Raw genomic sequence first — 18678 nt, 5'->3', positions numbered from 1 at the left:
CTTCGTCTCTGTCTGTACTGTGTGTGCCCGCGGAAAAGCCTCCCATCGGCCACCTGCTGGGTTGCTTCGTCCCCTACCTGTCCCTGGCCGCCCTTGGTCCCACATTGCGCTGGATTTTGTTACTGGACTACCCCCTTCAGATGGGAACACTGCTGTACTCACCATGGTGGACCGTTTCTCCAAAGCCGTGCACCTCGTAGCCCTTCCCAAACTCCCTACAGCCCATGAGACAGTCGACCTCCTTGCCTATCATGTCTTCCGCCTTCATGGAATTCCCTCTGACATTGTTTCTGACTGGGGCCCCCAGTTCATCTCTCAAGTCTGGAGGTCCTCCTGTCAAGCCCTCGGTGCCTCTGTAAGCCTGTCTTCTGGCTTCCATCTGCTGACTAATGGTCAAACGGAATGAACAAACCAGGACTTGGAAGCAGCACTGCGCTGCATAACCGCCAGCAACCCGTCGTCCTGGAGCACCCATCTCATTTGGGTGGAGTACGCCCACAACTCCCTGGTCAGCACCGCCACCGGAATGTCTCCCTTCGAATGCTCCCTTGGTTATCAACCCTCTCTGTTTCCCACCCATGAAGACACATTGCTGTGCCTTCTGCTCAGGCCCATCTCCGCCGGTGCCGGAGGATTGCCAATCACCATCGAATTCCTGCACTAAACTATCGGCCTGGGCAGAAGGTTTGGCTCTCATCAAAAGACATCCCCCTCAAGAATGAACCCACAAAACTTGCCCCTCGCTACCTCAGGCCATTCGAGATTGAGAGTGTCATCAACCCCTTGGTGGTCAGACTCAAACTGCCCAGATCCATGCATAATCATCCCACGTTCCACGTCTCCCAATTGAAACTGGTATCTGTTAGCCCTTTGATCCCTCCTGCCGAACACCCTCCACCTGCCCGGATCATTGACGTCCAGTGAATACTGGATGTGCGCCGCCAAGGCAGGGGTCTCCAGTACATGGTCGATTGGGAGGGATATGGCCTGGAGGAGCGCTCCTGGATTCCACGCTCCTTCATCCTCGACCCTTCTCTCCTCCATGATTTCCATTGAGACAATCCGGACAATCCTGGTGGTTCGCCTGGAGACTCCTGCTGGAGCGGGGGGGTGGGGTACCATAGAATAATAACCATATAACAATTACAGCACAGAAACAGGCCATCTCAGCCCTTCTAGTCTGTGCCAAGCTCTTACTCTCACCTAGTCCCACCAACCTGCACTCAGCCCATAACCCTCCATTCCTTTCCTGTCCATATAGCTATCCAATTTTACTTTAAATGACAACATCAAACCTGCCTCAACCACTTCTGCTGGAAGTTTGTTCCACACAGCTACCACTCTCTGAGTAAAGAAATTCCCCCTCATGTTACCCCTAAACTTTTGCCCTTTAACTCTCAACTCATGTCCTTTTGTTTGAATCTCCCCCACCCTCAATGGAAAAAGCCCATCCACATCATCACGGTCCCAATCGTTAATTCCCTATCTTTCTCCTAATTCCCTTTGATTGTGCCACAGTTCCAACCACTAATTTCCCATTTGCTTCTAATTCTCTTTGATCATGGCACACCTGGCTTCCATCAAGGCCTGCAGCATAAGAACCCCGGCATTACAACCACTAGTCACCAGATCATTGGTTTTGCCTGTGCAGTAATTAACGTTTCCTGGCCGCTTAGGACCGTGTGTTCTATGTTTTGCTCCAGTTTCAAGGTTTACCTATGAAACTCCGTCTCTCTGTGTCAAGGCTCCGTGTCAAGATCTTTCCTGTTTGCTGTTCAACGTTCTCGTCCGTGTAAGCATCCTAACTCAATCTCTGTGCCTGTGTCCTGCACTTGGGTTCATTTTATTTGCTCATTGCAACAGGGGCAACGTTAAAATGGTTAATTATCCTTACAGAATTAATAATCAAACTGGTTCCACACTATTTTGATAAAAATGATATAATAACATTTTGAATCAATATTAAACACCACATAGATACATATTAAAGCTTTTACATTACTAGATTTCCATGAATTGGACAATGCATTATATGATTAGTTCAGATTCTTGGAAAAAGGGAAGGTTCTCTAACATGCTGAGCCTGAAATAGTGAAGCCCATTTGCTCTGTTCCAACCCATTTTCATGCAGCCTCAGTTCCCTGTGGGACTCAACTACAGACAGTTTTGTTTGCATCCTGAGATGGAGTAACTCCTTGTGGCTGAGCTCCTTAACCCCTTAATATCCTGGGCAACAACCCATTTCAAATAGACAAGAAATATACAGTAACAGCCACAATGGATGTGTGCATTAGGGTATATAATCATTGACTTTATGTTTAGGAATTGTTTGTCAGAGATACGATTAAACTATAGGTTACCCAGTGAAAGACTAGCTCTCTTAAGTCAAGCTTTACAACTTTGAGGAATGCTGTGGTATTTCAAATTTGTTAACTCTATGCAATCAATCTTTTTTTGCTCAATCATCAGAAGTATCAAATAATCAAGAACTCATTCCAATTCTTCATGTGAATAGGGGATCTAATTAATAGACTTGGCTCCTCAGTGGCCTGGACCTCAATCCCAGAGGTCCTAGATAGGCCTAATTTGGGGATGTGGAGAGGAGGTTTCCTGTAGTGAGGGAATCTAGGACCAGAGGGCACGGCCTCAGAATAGAAGGTTGTCCCTCTAGCCAGAGGTTAATGACTCTGTGAAATTCATTGCCACAGACGGCTGCGGAGGCCAAGTCATATTTACAGTGGAGGTTGATAGGTTCTTGATTAGTAAGGGCATCAAAGGTTACAGAGAGAAGGCGGGAGAATGGGGTTGAGAGGGATAATAAAATAAATCAGCCATGAACAGACTGAGTGTGAATGGCCTAATTCTGCCCCTATGTCTTATGGTCTAAGTCCACACTCAACAAGCATCTGCTCATCTCATTTTTAAAGTGCTCTGTCTGAAAATTGCTTGGGTGAGGAATTTTTGTTGCCTGTTCAGGAAGCAGGGGCCATCTACCATTTCCTTTGTGAAGCGATGTTATGTATTACCTTTCCAACGTAGCATAGTACAACGTGAGTTACAGTCAATGGGGGTAAACATTCTGATGGCGGCCTGCTATGCACAAAGCTTCCACAAATAGCAATACGTTAATGATCGGGTCATCTGGTTCTGAGATGTTGACTAAATGATGCGATATCATACAGGTACCAACAAGAAATATTGTACATCTAACTGGAGAATGTCGGATTAACAGCTCACACAACCAGCAGTGCCTGTGGCACTCCAGCTCTCTTCCACTGTGGCATCTACACAGATTTTTTTGCATGGAATTTGAGTCTATTGAGCAAAAATTCAACCAATAGAGGCACAGTTCAGCAGGAAGCAGGGTTCTTCCCTTGCAAAACACCAAAGATTTTTCAACTTCTGAAATCAATATTTCAACTTCAATTTGACATTCCACAAAAAAGGGGTTGACACGGGGACAAGGGTCATTTTCACTTTTCTGCTAGTAATCGTCAAATGCAGTCAACAATGACCGTAGATTCATAGAAATGTACAGCATAGAAATGACCTGTGCATTCATGCTGACTCTGCCATTTTATCTGAATTGAAAACCCCAGTCAGTAAAATCCATTGCAATTTGACATACTGCCCAAGATGATATCCTGAGAAGTAATTCTGCATTTAGAAATCCTTATGGTTTAACTGAGGGTGGTTCATTAGAGGATTGATTGAGAAATTTCCTCTGCACAAATGATATATTTATCTTTTGTTTATTTTTTGTGTAAATTATGCTTATTTTATGTAATATTGTCTATTATAATTTATGTTTATCTTGTTTGTAATGCATTGTGCTGCCGCTGAAGATAAAAGCTGATTTTCATGGCATTTTCACGCTGAGCATGACAACAAACTTGGAACTGAATTACGAACCCAGGAGTACGTTTGTTCACCCACATTGTGAAATTTTCAAAGTGTAAGTACTGGTGTGAAAGGTTGCTCTGTTATCTACCTGGTGCTGTCCCTCAACCATCCATAAGGCTCCTCACTGCATGACAATTCAACTCCACGAATTTTGGGATAAGTGGACTTCAAAAATCACACAATGAACTAGCCTATGACTCAGACCGAAAGTAATTTACTTCATAGGCCTCCCATCACTCACAGAGCAGAATGAACAAGATGAGTTAACTAGAATTATTTTCAGCTCCTCACCAGCTACCAGAAAAGCCAAACAGAGTAGGTGTCCTGAGATCTCTCAGAAGAAAAGTAGTAGTGGAGAGACCACAGCTTTCTATGCACAACTTGGTCCAGAAGAGTATTCTTGTTGATTATCTCTGACTGTTCTTGCCTTTCCTATCCTGACCAGTTTGGTGAGAGAGACACAGCGTTTCAACAACCAAGTCCGCATTAAAATACCATTGAGTCTGAAGTGGATCTTACTTTGCTCACATCTACAAAGTGGCCACCACATTCATCACAGAACCTGTGCAATAATATCCTTACAGACTGCAAGTAAGGATAGACTGAAATATGAAATACAGTAAATATATATATATATATAATAGTTAAATTAACTAAGTAGTGCAAAAATAAATATAAAAAACTGGTGAGGTAGTGTTCATGGGTTCAATGTCTATTCAGAAATTGGATGGTAGAGGGGAGGAAGCTGTTCCTGAATCATTAAGTATGTGCCTTCAGGCTTCTGTATCTCTTTCCTGATGGTAGCAAAGAGAAGAGGGCATGTCCTGAGTGATGGGAGTCCTTAATGATGGATGCTGCCTTTTTGACGAGTCACGCCTTCTAGTTAGAAATATAGAAACACAGAAACATAGAAAAACTACAGCACGATACAGGCCCTTTGGCCCACAATGCTGTGCCGAACATGTCCGTACCTTAGAACTACCAAGACTTACCCATAGCCCTCTATTTTTCTAAGCTCCATGAGTCTCTTAAAAGACCCTATCATTTCCACCTCCACCACTGTCGCCGGCAGCCCATTCCATGCACTCACCACTCTCTGCGTAAAAACTTACCCCTGACATCTCCTCTGTACCTACTTCCAAGCACCTTAAAACTATGCCCTCTCGTGCTAGCCATTTCAGCCCCGGGAAAAAGCCTCTGACTATCCACATGATCAATGCCTCTCATCATCTTATACACCTCTAACAGGTCACCTCTCATCCTCCGTCGCTCCAAGGAGAAAAGGCCAAGTTCACTCAACCTATTCTCATAAGGCATGCTCCCCAATCCAGGCAACAACCTTGTAAATCTCCTCCACACCCTTTCTATGGTTTCCACGTCCTTCCTGTAGTGAGGTGACCGAATTGATCACATTACTCCAAGTGGGGTCTGACCAGGGTCCTATGTAGCCAGAACATTACCTCTCGGCTCTTAAACTCAATACCACAATTGTTGAAAGCCAATGCATCGTATGCCTTCTTAACCACAGAGTCAAGCTGTGCAGCAGCTTTGAGTGTCGTATGGACTCAGACCCCAAGATCCCTCTGATCCTCCACACTGCCAAGAGTCTTGCCATTAATGCTATATTCTGCCATCATATTTGACCTACCAAAATGAACCACCCCATACTTATCTGGGTTGAACTCCATCTGCCACTTCTCAGCCCAGTTTTGCATCCTATCAATGTCCCGCTGTAACCTCTGATAGCCCTCCACACTATCCACAACACCCCCAACTTTTGTGTCATCTGCAAGCTTACTAACCCATCCCTCCACTTCCTCATCCAGGTCATTTATAAACATCAAGAAGAGTAAGGGTCCCAGAACAGATTCCTGAGGCACACCACTGGTCACCGACCTCCATGCAGAATATGACCTGTCTACAACCACTCTTTGCCTTCCATGGGCAATTCAGTTCTGGATCCAGAAAACAATGTCCCTCTGGATCCTATGCCTCCTTACTTTCTCAATAAGCCTTGCATGGGGTACCTTATCAAATGCCTTGCTGAAATCCATATACACTACATCTACAGCTCTATCTTCATCAATGTGTTTAGTCACATCCTCAAAAAATTCAATCAACTTCATAAGGCACGACCTGCCTTTGACAAAGCCATGCTGACTATTCCTAATCATATTATATCTCTCCAAATGTTCATAAATCCTGCCTCTCAGGATCTTTTCCAATAACTTACCAACCATTGAAATAAGATTCACTGGTCTATAATTTCCTGGGCTATCTCTACTCTCTTTCTTGAATAAGGGAACAACATCCGCAACCCTCCAATCCTCCGGAACTTCTCCCGTCCTCATTGATGATGCAAAGTTCATAGCCAGATGCTCAGCAATCTCCTCCCTCCACAGTAGCCTGGGGTACATCTGGCCCGGCCCCGGTGACTTATCCAACTTGATGCTTTCCAAAAGCTGCAGCACATCCTCTTCCTTTACATCTACATGCTCAAGCTTTTCAGTCCGCTCTACATCATTCCTACAATCGCCAAGATCTTTTTCCATAGTGAATACTGAAGCAAAGTATTCATTAAGTACCTGGATTATATGGAAGTCTAGTGCCTGTGATAGAGTTGACTAATTTAACAACTATCTGCAGTTTATGTTGATCCTGTGCAGTAGCTCCCACCCACCCCCCCATAACTGCAGGCAGTTAGAATCTTCTCCACGGTACATCTGTAGAAATTTGCGAGTGCCCTTGTATACACATACTTCTTCGGTTGTCCATCAAAATCCGACGTCCACTCCTTTAACGGTGAGATCTTTGATGACTATACAATCCTATCCTGGACCCACAAGCTCTATTGCAGGTGGGCCATGTATATGTGGTAGTGGTGGCAACCATGGCTGCATTTCCCCTGGCTCTCTTCTGGTTGTTCTTTCCATCTTCAGAATACAAACCCGTCCCTACACAGCTGTCGCCACGTGGTACTATCAGCAGCAACCTCCTCCAGGTCCTCGGGTCTGACCCTGCACTTCCTTAAAGCATTCTTCATCTGATCCTTATAGTGCTTCTTTGGCCTTCCTGATGAGCGTCGACCATGATGTAGCTGACTGTATAACACTCTGCGGGGTAGCCGACATGGGGGCATCCTTATCATGTGCCCCAGCCACTGCAGCTGACACTGGGTGATCATGGCCTCAATACTTCTGCAGTTGGTCATTACAAGTATTTCTGTGTGAGGCACCCACTCACGCAAGGTAATTCCCAGGATGCGCTGGAGGCAGCTTATGTAGAAGCGCTCCAAGGACTTGATGTGATGGCTGTAGGTTACCCAAACTTCACAGCTATAAAGGAGGGTGGTGACACAGACCGCTTGGTATACGGCGACGTTTGTGGAGGGACGAAGGCTCCTGTTCTGAAAGACTCTACACCGAAGTCTCCCAGAGGCAGCTAATGCCTGTTTAATGCGGCTCTGGATGTCGTTGTCAATGCCGCTATCCTCAGAGAGAATGCTCCCCAGGTATTTGAAAGATTACTTTACTTTATACTTTATTGTTGCCAAGCAATTGATACTAGAGTGTACAATCATCACAGCGATATTTGATTCTGCTCTTCGTGCTCCCTGGAGTAGAAATCGACAGTAAATATTAAAAATTTCAATTATAAATCATAAATAGAAAATAGAAAAGGGAAAGTAAGGTAGTGCAAAGAAAACCAAGAGGCAGGTCCGGATATTTGGAGGGTACGGCCCAGATCCGGGTCAGGATCCGTTCAGCAGTCTTATCACAGTTGGAAAGAAGCTGTTCCCAAATCTGGCCGTACGAGTCTTCAAGCTCCTGAGCCTTCTCCCGGAGGGAAGAGAGACGAAAAGTGTGTTGGCTGGGTGGGTCGTGTCTTTGATTATCCTGGCAGCACTGCTCCAACAGCCTGTGGTGTAAAGTGAGTCCAAGGATGGAAGATTGGTATGTGTGATGTGCTGCGCCATGTTCACAATCTTCTGCAGTATCTTCTGGTCTTGGACAGGACAATTTCCATACCAGGTTGTGATGCACCCCAGAAGAATGCTTTCTAGGGTGTATCTATAAAAATTAGTGAGGGTTTTAGGGGACAGGCCAAATTTCCTTAGCTTCCTCAGGAAGTAAAGGCGCTGGTGGGCCTTCTTGGCAGTCGACTCTGCTTGGTTGGACCAAGTCAGGTCATTTGTGATATTGACCCCGAGGAACTTAAAGCTTTTGACCTGTTTCACTTGCGCACCACCGATGTAAATGGGGTCGTGCGGTCCGCTACTCCTTCTGAAGTCAACACCAATTTCTTCGTCTTGCTGACATTGAGGGATAGTTTATTGTCTTCGCACCATGCCACCAGGTTCTTGATTTACTCTCTGTACTCAAACTCATCATTACCTGAGACACGGCCTACAATTGTGGTGCTACTGACAGCTTTTCATCACCAACAGTGAAGGCAGGTAGAGTGGGTGGGACACTGGTACTCCATTGGCAAACCACCTCTGTCTTGGTGGTAGTGACAGGCAGCCCCATCCTGCTGTACGCTCTCACTGCCACAGCAAGGACAGTCTGAAGATCCTCCAGAGTATGGGCCACAAGAGCACAGTCGTCTGCATACTGCAGCTCCAGGACCCGCTCTCTATGGATTTTGGTGGTTGCGTGGAGCCTCCTGATGTCAAAGAGGTTGCCATCTAATCCGGCATCCACTGCCACACCGCTGCTGTCTTCAACCTCGTTGTGGAGAAGCTTGTATATGCACACACGCACACACAAGAACAAACACACAATGCACACACACGACCCAAATACACAACATGCACAATACCAATCCTCAAAGTCAGAATCAGGTTTATGATCACTGGCATGTGACATGAAATTTGTTAACTTAGCAGCAGCAGTTCAATGCAATACATAATCCAGCAGAGGGAGAAAAAAGAAATAAATAAATTAAATAAAACATAATAATAAATAAACAAGTAAATCAATTATGTATATTGAATAGATTTTTTTAATGTGCAAAAACAGAAATACTGTATATTTAAAAAAAAGTGAGGTAGTGTCCAAAGCTTCAATATCCATTTAGGAATTGGATGGCAGAGGGGAAGAAGCTGTTCCTGAATCGCTGAGTGTGTGCCTTCAGGCTTCTGTATCTCCTACCTGATGGTAACAGTGAGAAAAGGGCATGCCCTGGGTGCTGCAGGTCCTTAATAATGGATGCTGCCTTTCTCAGACACCGCTCCCTAAAGATGCCCTGGGTACTTTGTAGGCTAGTGCCCAAGATGGAGTTGACTAGATTTACAACCTTCTGCAGTTTCTTCCGGTCCTGTGCAGTAGCCCCTCCATACCAGACAGTGATGCAGTCTAATGAAATAAAGCCGCTGTCATGCCTTTTTTATAGCTGCATTGATATGTTGGGACCAGGTTAGATCCTCAGAGATGTTGACACCTGGGAACATGAAATTGCTCACTCCCTTCACTTCTGATCCCTCTATGAGGACTGTGTGTTCCCTCATCTTACCCTTTCTCAATCTGCTCACTATTCACCTTTTTCTCTCTTTTCGACTGTATCAAGTTACCTATGTTTGTAGTGATCTGTCTGGATAGCATGCTTACATGTGTTTTCCACTTTATCTTGGTGCAAGTGACTAAAGTAAACCAATTTCCAATTCCTCATGTGCTTGGTTGAGAAAGTTTACACTGACCCTGCCTCAGGCTGTTTGAGTTTCCAAACCCCTGGAGATGTCAGGAGTAAGTTTTTTTTTACGCAGAGAGTGGTGAGTGCGTGAAATGGGCTGCAGGTGGATACGATAGGGTCTTTTAAGAGACTCCTGGACAGGTACATGAAGTTTAGAAAAATAGAGGGCTATGGGTAACCCTAGGTAATTTCTAAGGTAAGGACATGTTAGTCACAGCTTTGTGGGCCAAAGGGCCTGTATTGTGCTGTAGGTTTTCTATGTTTCTAAAGACAACTGTCATTAAACTGAGACAGTGAACATCAGTGAAAGTCTGAGACTTACATTTCAGAACTTTGTGAAAAATATTAAATAAAAAGAATTTTTCCCTCCAGTACTTACATTTTCTGTGGAGCAATTTAGATTCTGATTCAGATTTATTTATCATAAGTAGATTGAAACGTACAGTGAAGTACGTCACTTGTGTTAACAACCAACACAACCAAGGATGTGCTGTGGGCAGCCCGCAGGTGTTGCCATACGTTTTGGCACCTAAATAGCACCCCCTTAACTTTCAGCAGAACAACGTAGTCAGCAACAACGCAGCAAAGCAAAAACAAGACAACAATATCTTTCCCTTTCCCACCCATCCGCTCACACACACAGACAGGCCTCCAGCCTCAGGGCAGCCCATCTCCAGGCCTCTAACCCATGGCTCTGGCATCTCAGACTGACAGACATTGGGCCTCTGACCTCCAATCCCTAGCCTGGACTCATGGACCCACAGGTACTGGGCCTCTGACCTGCAGACAAGCCAGCAGCCAGACCAATCCTGTCATGTTCTTAAGCTGCAAATCTTCTGCATCTGGCTCAAGATAGCACCAATGTAAAGGAGCTGCTTTACCCTCTTAAAGAAGTTGATTACCATTCTGTTTGGCTGTAGCCTGCACTTCGATGGTAGGCCCTGGCTTAATAGTTCTTCCGCACATTGATTTGCTTCAGAGGAGTAAGCAAGCCATGACATGAGAGTTCTAAACAAAGCCTGATGTTACGTCATCTCTGCTGTTCACTTGTTGCAGGAGGCATGGTGGGAAATTCGAAAGCATATCCTGAGAGTTTATGTGACATTTAGCAATTCTTCAGCAACACTGATTATGCAAATCACTTCTTTCAACTATGAACTAAAATTAGAGGTTTAGCCTAAAGGGCATCAACACATGGCAGTACTTTTAACGGTATAATTGTGTATTGTACATGTTATAACCATGGAAAATTCATCTATAATTTATACTCTGTGTGTTGTCTGAATCTACGTGCCTGTGATGCTGAAGCAAGCATGTTTTAAAATGTACCTGTACCTCGCCAGAGGTGGCCACATGGCCATAAGCTCAACAAGACTTGACCACTATTACAATTAAATTGCTACAGGAGGATTGAAAATCTTGGTGCTGTGGTGCACAGTAAATCTCAGCTTGTTCACCTTTCCTCACAAGTCTCATCACTGCAGACAGGTTGTCGATAGACTTGCCTCCATTTTAGCCCACAGGGCTTTCTCCACTATTTCCAGTTATTTCTTTACATGGAACTTGAATCTCCTGATAACTTCTTGTATTCTCCCGGTGAAGATCCTACGGAGAATTTACATTTTAGAATGGTTTCCTCACATGGAAAAATCCCCTACGTGAGGTGCCCAGAGCTACTCCAAGCAGTGCTGGAATCAGAGAACTTATCTGTCATAAACACGTCCTACTTGCATCCTGCCTCCAGCTGTAGTCAAAGAAACGCAGTTCCTTTCCTGGTTCTGAAAGTGCTCGTGGACAGTGGGGCTGACATTGATGTGGTGGACGAAGGTGCAGGGTCAGCCTGTGGCTTGGTTTACTGAGAAGTGAGCAATTGTCCTTGAGGATTCTCTGAATATTATTTAGGACACTGACTGCCTCCCCCTGGCAACTGGGAAATGTAAATAATGTTATGTCATTCAGCCAGCTTTGTTTCTGCAAAGATTCTCACTGCACTTACAGCAGTCCTGTTCCATTTTCTTTAGATGAGATACTGATAAACTTTGAAGACATATAATCCTCCAGCCTTGCTTTCAGTATTACAATTAGCCAGTGTCTAAGCTGGCAGCCAAAACAGGCCCACCCTGCAGGGTGAGCCCCACAATACAGAAGAAAGTATGGATCTATAAGCCCTTTATCTCTGGCCAACTCCCACATCGCTGGGCCGTGTTTATTAAATAAAATCATATTAAAAGGCTTATTTGCTCTGATGTATTCAGTACAAAGATAGTTATATGATAGCTGCATGCCTTTTCTGCCTTTCAATCACATCAAAGCCGGCTGCAGGTGAGCAGACGTGGACCATGTGCTCTCCCCCTGACACTGAATTTCAGATAATTACCTTGAGTCACCCTGCTGTCTCTAGGCCTGTTATTTTAGAGAGCTCTTCTGGTTTTGAAATTGACATGGACATTTAAAAAAGCCGCTGACATTATGGGTCAGATTCACAAATACAAGTTCATCCAACCGATCATCTATATCCTGAGGCTTCTATGCATGAAATAAAAAGATTCATCAGGAGATAGCATCCCCAACCACAAACAATTAGACCCGTGCAATGACAGGGCGAGCACAGAAATGTGCATTGCATCAGTTCAATAAAGTAAACCCAGCAAAGATTAAAATTCATCTAACTACAAATAAAAAAAGTATGTTTCTGATTCAACCAGCCATCCAATCAACCAATTGCCTGTTACTGTACTGGTATTTAGGGCAGCAATGGAGGTTCTCCATCTCTGTCTGTCCTTGGCCGCCTTCTCTACTGTGCCCCAGGCGTCGTTCAGGGTCCTCATTTCTACCTCTATGGTGTGGCACCAAGTTGCCAATGGTCCCCCACATTTCCTCTGCCTTTCTGGGGTTCAATGAAGTGCTGTCTTGACGAAGGAGCTGGCCTCTCTTTTCATCACGTGCTCAATGTATGTCCATCGTTTCCTCATGGTGGTTTCCTCATCGACTAGGCTTATACTTGTTGGAATTTAGAAGATTGAGGGGGGATCTTACTGAAACATATAAAATCCGAAAGGGATTGGACAGGCTAGATGCAGGAAGATTGTTCCCGATGTTGGGGAAGTCCAGAACGAGGGGTCACAGTTTGAGGATAAAGGGGAAGCCTTTTAGGACCGAGATTAGGAAAAACTTCTTCACACAGAGTGTGGTGAATCTGTGGAATTCTCTGCCACAGGAAACAGTTGAGGCTATATTTAAGAGGGAGTTAGATATGGCCCTTGTGGCTAAAGGGATCAAGGGGTATGGGGGGGAAGGCTGGTACAGTGTTCTGAGTTGGATGATCAGCCATGATCATACTGAATGGTGGTGCAGGCTCGAAGGGCCGAATGGCCTACTCCTGCACCTATTTTCTATGTTTCTATGTTTCTATGTTGTGGCCATGTCCTCAGATAGCCATCCAGCCATTCAGCGAGTCACTAAATAACCCAGCATCCAGTATAGAATCCATTGGTACAGCCTGATACTGACTCCATCAACACGAAGGAATACTGGATCTCTCTGGTGCAGTCTGATCCCATTCCCACCAGTACAGTCAGTACCAATCCCGGCAGTACAATAGGGTAATGGTCTTGCGGGAACTATGTGGATCTCGAGGCTGCATTAAAATGAGGCCCAGTGAAGGGTTGCACCCAATTTTATATTGCTTACTATCAGAACTCTATCACTGGCCCAAATCTCAAAGTTCAAAGTAGTTCAAAGCACATAAACACCTCCATATACAACACTGAGATTTAATTTTCCTGTGGGCATACTCAATAAATCCATAGAATAATAACCATAATAGAATCAATGAAAGACTGCCCAACCTGGGCGTTCATCCGGAGTGCAGGAGACAACAGACTGTGCCAAGTACAAAAAGAAGAAATAACACTAATAGATAAATAAGCAATAAATATTGAGGACATGAGATGAAGAGTCCTTGAAAGTGAGTCCATGGGTTGTGGGAACATTTCAGTGATGGGGCAAGTGAAGTTATCCCCTCTGGTTCAAGAGCCTGATGGATGAGAGGTAATAACTGTTCCTGAACCTGGTGGTGAGGGTCCTGAGGCTCCTGCACCTTCTTCCCAATGGCAACAGCGAGTAGAGGGCACATCCTGGGGGGTGGGGGTCCCTGATGATGGATGCTGCTTTTCTGTGACAATGTTTCCTATAGATGTGCTCAATGGTGGGGAGGGCTTTACCTCTACTCTTTGTAGGGTTTTCTATTCAAGAGCATTGATGTTTTCATACCAGGCTGTGATGCAGCCAGTTAATATACTCTCTACCACACATCTATAGAAGTTTGTCAAAGTTTTACATGTCATGCCGAATCTCCACAAACTCCTAAGGGAGTAGAGCTGCTGTCATGCTTTCTTCATAATTGCACATGTGCTGGGGCCGGGACAAGTCCTCTGAAATACTAAAGCCTAGGAATTGTCATAGTGTGCGCTGGCAGCGACTGAACCCACTTGCGGAGGAACAACAGAGTCCCATGCAGAGACAGAAACAAGAGCTTGTGCATAAGAATTCCAACAGCACATTGGTGACATGACTGAGGGACACGGCGAGACAAATCATTCTCAACACCAGGACACCATGATGAGTGCTAATCAGGAGCCCACTTTAAGTAATCACAGAATGCGGAAAACCCGCGCCTGTAACAATTACCTTGACAAGATTAAACAGAAAGCACAAGGGCTTAATGACTCCAATGAAGACAACAATTAGTAAACACAAGTGCTTGAGAAATCTAGAAGCCCAACATTCTATGGTATGCCACGGAGGCCCACAGAGTTTATGACAGGAATTTAAAGTTGTTAACTCTCTCTGTCTCTGATCCTCTGATGAGGACTGGCTCATGGACCTCTGGTTTCCTTCTCCTGAAGTCTACAATCCATTCCTTGGTCTCGGTGACATTGAATGAGAGGTCGTTGTTGAGGCATCACTCAGCTAGATTTTCAATCTCCCTCTTATGCGCTGATTCATCACCACCTTTGATTCAGCCTGTGACAGTGGTGTCGTCAGCAAACTTAAACATGGCATTGAAGCTGTGCTTAGCCACACAATTGTAAGTGTAAAGTGAGTAGAGCAGGGGGCTAAGCACACAGCCTTGTGGTGATCCTGTGCTGATAGAAATATCAGTGAAGTATTCAACCCATTCCCTGGAACACCTTCAATGCACACATCCAGAGGACCAGAGGGCCACACTTAGCTGAATTTTTAATTGGATCAAAATCCTGAGAGCAGTGGATGCAGGAGATTTTCAGCAAGATACTCAACTCAACTGCTGCTCTTTGATCACCTTACAAACATCCACTTACCCTTTCCAACCATACCACCAAATCCTTTGATGCTCTTTTTTCCCCTCACCTAATCTAATTTTCCCTTATATATATCCATGTTAATTTCCTTAGTTGTACCACGAGTTAGGTGGAACATGTCTTTCAATGTCTAGTCTGTGGTCCACAAAGCATCTTCACCGATGCGTGTGAGATTAGATAAAGGACACAGACTCTTTAGGTTTCTGAATGGAGTGAAATTTCACAACATTCCAAACAGCTAATGGCAAATTTGCATTCCAATCGGTTCCCGCTCTGCTAGGCTCTTCCTGTGTGCAGTTTTCAGCTGAAATTAACAGAAGTACAAACTTGCAAGTTAAACAAGTATCTTAATTTGCCCACACAGTATGTTAAAACAGTTACCTTTGGAATTAGTAAACATTTGGGTAAATGTAGCAGAAATAAGCAATACAATGAAAGAGAAGAAAAGTTGAAAATGATAAAAACATTTGTCCTCTAATGGAAAGTAGGATTTGCAGGCTTATTGCATGCCGGGAAGAAGATTGCCTTAAATCTGAATATAATGTGTGTGGTGTGATTCCAGGCATTTATGCTGTGAAACTTTACAAAAATAATTTATCACCTTGAGACCAAGCACCCAAACTTCTTAGAGAAAAAGAGAGATGATGAGGTGTATTAACAAAAACTACTATGTAAAGCCATAAAGAGAAACAGCAACTTGTTTAAAGCATCACTCTCCGAGCTCGTCATACTGCCTGATGCAGATCACCATTTACAAAAGCTGAAGACTTAATAATGCCTTCAGTAATAGATGTCAGTCACTCAGTCTTGAGTAATATACCCACTAAGAAAATTAACAACATTCCTTTATCAAATGATACTTGCTCACATTGAATTACTGATGTTGCAGAAGATATTGAATTCCAATTGTTTGAAAGTCAGGCAGGCTGGCTTGCCCTAGAGTAAAATGAGTTGACCGCTGTTTGTCATGCCTGGGTTCTTATATTTCAGTGTGCTAAACCAGTGAAGATCGAATTTGTGGAGAAGAACTTGCACAAGGCACAACTGGTACTGAAACTTTGTTCTGCATGAAAGTGTGATGAGATGGAGACTCCACTACCCTGGAATTTGCAGTGAGAGAGTGGTTGCAATAAATGCCAGATTAATGGAACTTGCACCCGTGCATAAGCATAACACATTGCAGTGTTTATAGAGTAGTGAATTTTGTAAAAACACACCCAAGTTTTCCATCTCTGCTGCTGAGTGAAGGAAATGGAGCTGATCTTTATTACAGATATGTTGCTGCGTTAGGGCAGGGTTGCAGAGATGTTGTACAGATGAGCGCTGCATCAGTTGTCTCCATCTCTCACAGTTGTGGGCGAGTGCCTGGGTTGTGGCAAAGTTCTCTAAGGTCCACTCTGCAATGTTGTCTGCCCGTTTCTTCATCTGTCTGCTGCCCTTTTTCTTTTCCCCTGCACCGTTCTCTGAAGGATGGTATTTGAGAGTTCACTTGATTTCGTTATGTGGTCAGACCATCTCAGTTTCCTCTTCTTTACTGTGGACGGTAGATCTTCGTAGTGTCTCATTGCTGGGTGATGGTTCTTCGTACTTGGTTGTTTGAGACATGGTCTGTATAGGAGATGCTGAGGAGCGTTCTGAAGCATCTCATTTCTACTGCCTGGATCTTCTTTTGCAGTTCTGCTGTCAAAGACCACGATTCACATGCATACAAGAAAATGGAGAGCACAAGTGCATGCAGGAGTTTCAACTTGGATCTGAGAGCAATGTTATTGTCTCTCCAGATTGGTTCTAATTTAGACAGCATTGCTGTTACTTGGGCCACCCTTACAAGGACTTAAGGCTTTGATCCTTCTTTGCTGATGATGGTGACAAGATATTTGAACTATTTGATAGTCTCTAGTTCTTGTCCACTGACTGATTTTTGTCGTGATTGGCTCCTCATTGGCTTAGTTTTCTCTGCATGCTATATCTGGTAGATGTATCGTCTAGACAGTTCACAAGGCAGATCAGGTCATCCTCACTTCCTGCCAGCTCATTAATGTCATTGGTGAACGAGATTGATTACGATATGTCCTCCGATGCTGACTGTGCCAAAATGGTCTTCCAGGGCATCCATCAATATTTGCTCCAAGAAAATGTTGAACAGCCTGGTTAAAAGGAGGCAGCCTTGTTAGACTCCAAATGATGTGTGGGACCACTCTTCAACTGTGCCTTAAACAAGTACCACTCTGTTAGGCTTGGTGTGGGGCTGCTTGATGGTATGGATCAGCTTTTGGCCCAGGTTGTATCTTTGCATTGTGGCCCAGAATGCATCATGCCATCATCACCCTATTGAATGCCTTCTTGAAGTCTATGAACACATGGAAGATGTCCTGTTGATGTTGATTGTAGTTCTCACACAGTACTCGGATGTTGAAAATCTGTTCTGTTTTACTTCTTCTGTCGTCATCGTGGCTATCCCTCGAGGTCGAGGATGATGGTCTTCGTTCCGTTGATCCCACAGAGTGAAGACACTTCTGCGTGTACTTGTTTAACGTGTACTTGATGTTGCACTCCAAGAAGCACATGATACTTCACAATCAACCAACTGAATCCAGTGGCATGGAAACCACGACGACTGGAGCTAATGCATTCGTTGCAGCTTTCATCCGCCTTCACAGCCATTGAGTTCGAAGTAACTTCGTCCGCCTGTTCCACCGTTGAGGTCTTGGTTGGATTGTCCTTTGTCAGGGACCTCCCCCACAACCCTACCGCCATGGGTGACATTACCAGGAGCATAGCTCCAGACGGCATTTCTCTAGGGATCACAGGACCACACAAGCTTCTCCACCATGACAAGGTGACAATCCACGGAGAAGTACTTCTTCCACTCCTAAATCCAAACTGCTCTTCAGTGATTATTTCTTCTGCCTGTGGTCCAGTCTGTTCAAGATGGCTTTCAACATCACCTGGCTTACATGGCTGATAAGACATGGTTTTATAATTCTGGTACTGCTGTAAGTTGCCTTTCTTGGGGAGAGTGATGATGAGTGACTTTGTCCAGGGTGTTGGTCATTCCCCGGTCTGCCAGATTTTGTTGCAGATACTGGTGAGGATGTCTATCACTGTCTCTCCTCCATGTTTTTTCAGATTAGCTGAGATGTTGTCTATTCCTGCAGCTTTCCCATTCTTCAGTGATTTTATGGCTACTTCCGCTTCTTTCCCCAGAATTGGAAAACCATCGTCATTTGACGAGTCCTGGCTTGCAAGTACGCTGGATCTTCCTTGGGTCTGATGGTTGTAAAAGTCTGAACAATACTCAGTCCATCTGTTGAGAATGTCTTCATCTTCAGTGAGGCAGTTTCCTTCTTTGTCTTGGATGGTGCTGACTCGTGACTGTCTCTGTTTAGTGAGATCCTTCAAAATTCAAAATGCTCGGCTGCTGTTGCTCTTGTTTAGGGCATCTTCTATCCCTGTACACTGTCTCTCAACCCATTCCTCCTGGCCTTGATCATGGTTTTTCTGATCTTTCTGCTGATCTCTCTGTACGCTACAGCTCCTGTTATTGTGTTCTTAGTTTTCTTCAGGTCTTCTCTAGTGTCACACATTTCCAGGATCTCCTCTGTTACCCAGCGTTGGGTTTTCCAGTGGTGTTCTCCAAGTATCTCATTGGTTGTTTCTGTCATCACTTCATTGAACTTAGCTGTCAATGCTTTATCATTTTTGTCAAGTGTCAGCAGTAGTGCAAATGTTCCGCCAACTG

This window comes from Mobula hypostoma, chromosome 13 (genome assembly GCF_963921235.1).
Source record: "Mobula hypostoma chromosome 13, sMobHyp1.1, whole genome shotgun sequence".
Taxonomy (NCBI): Eukaryota; Metazoa; Chordata; class Chondrichthyes; order Myliobatiformes; family Myliobatidae; genus Mobula; species Mobula hypostoma.
This window is presented reverse-complemented; position numbering follows the sequence as displayed.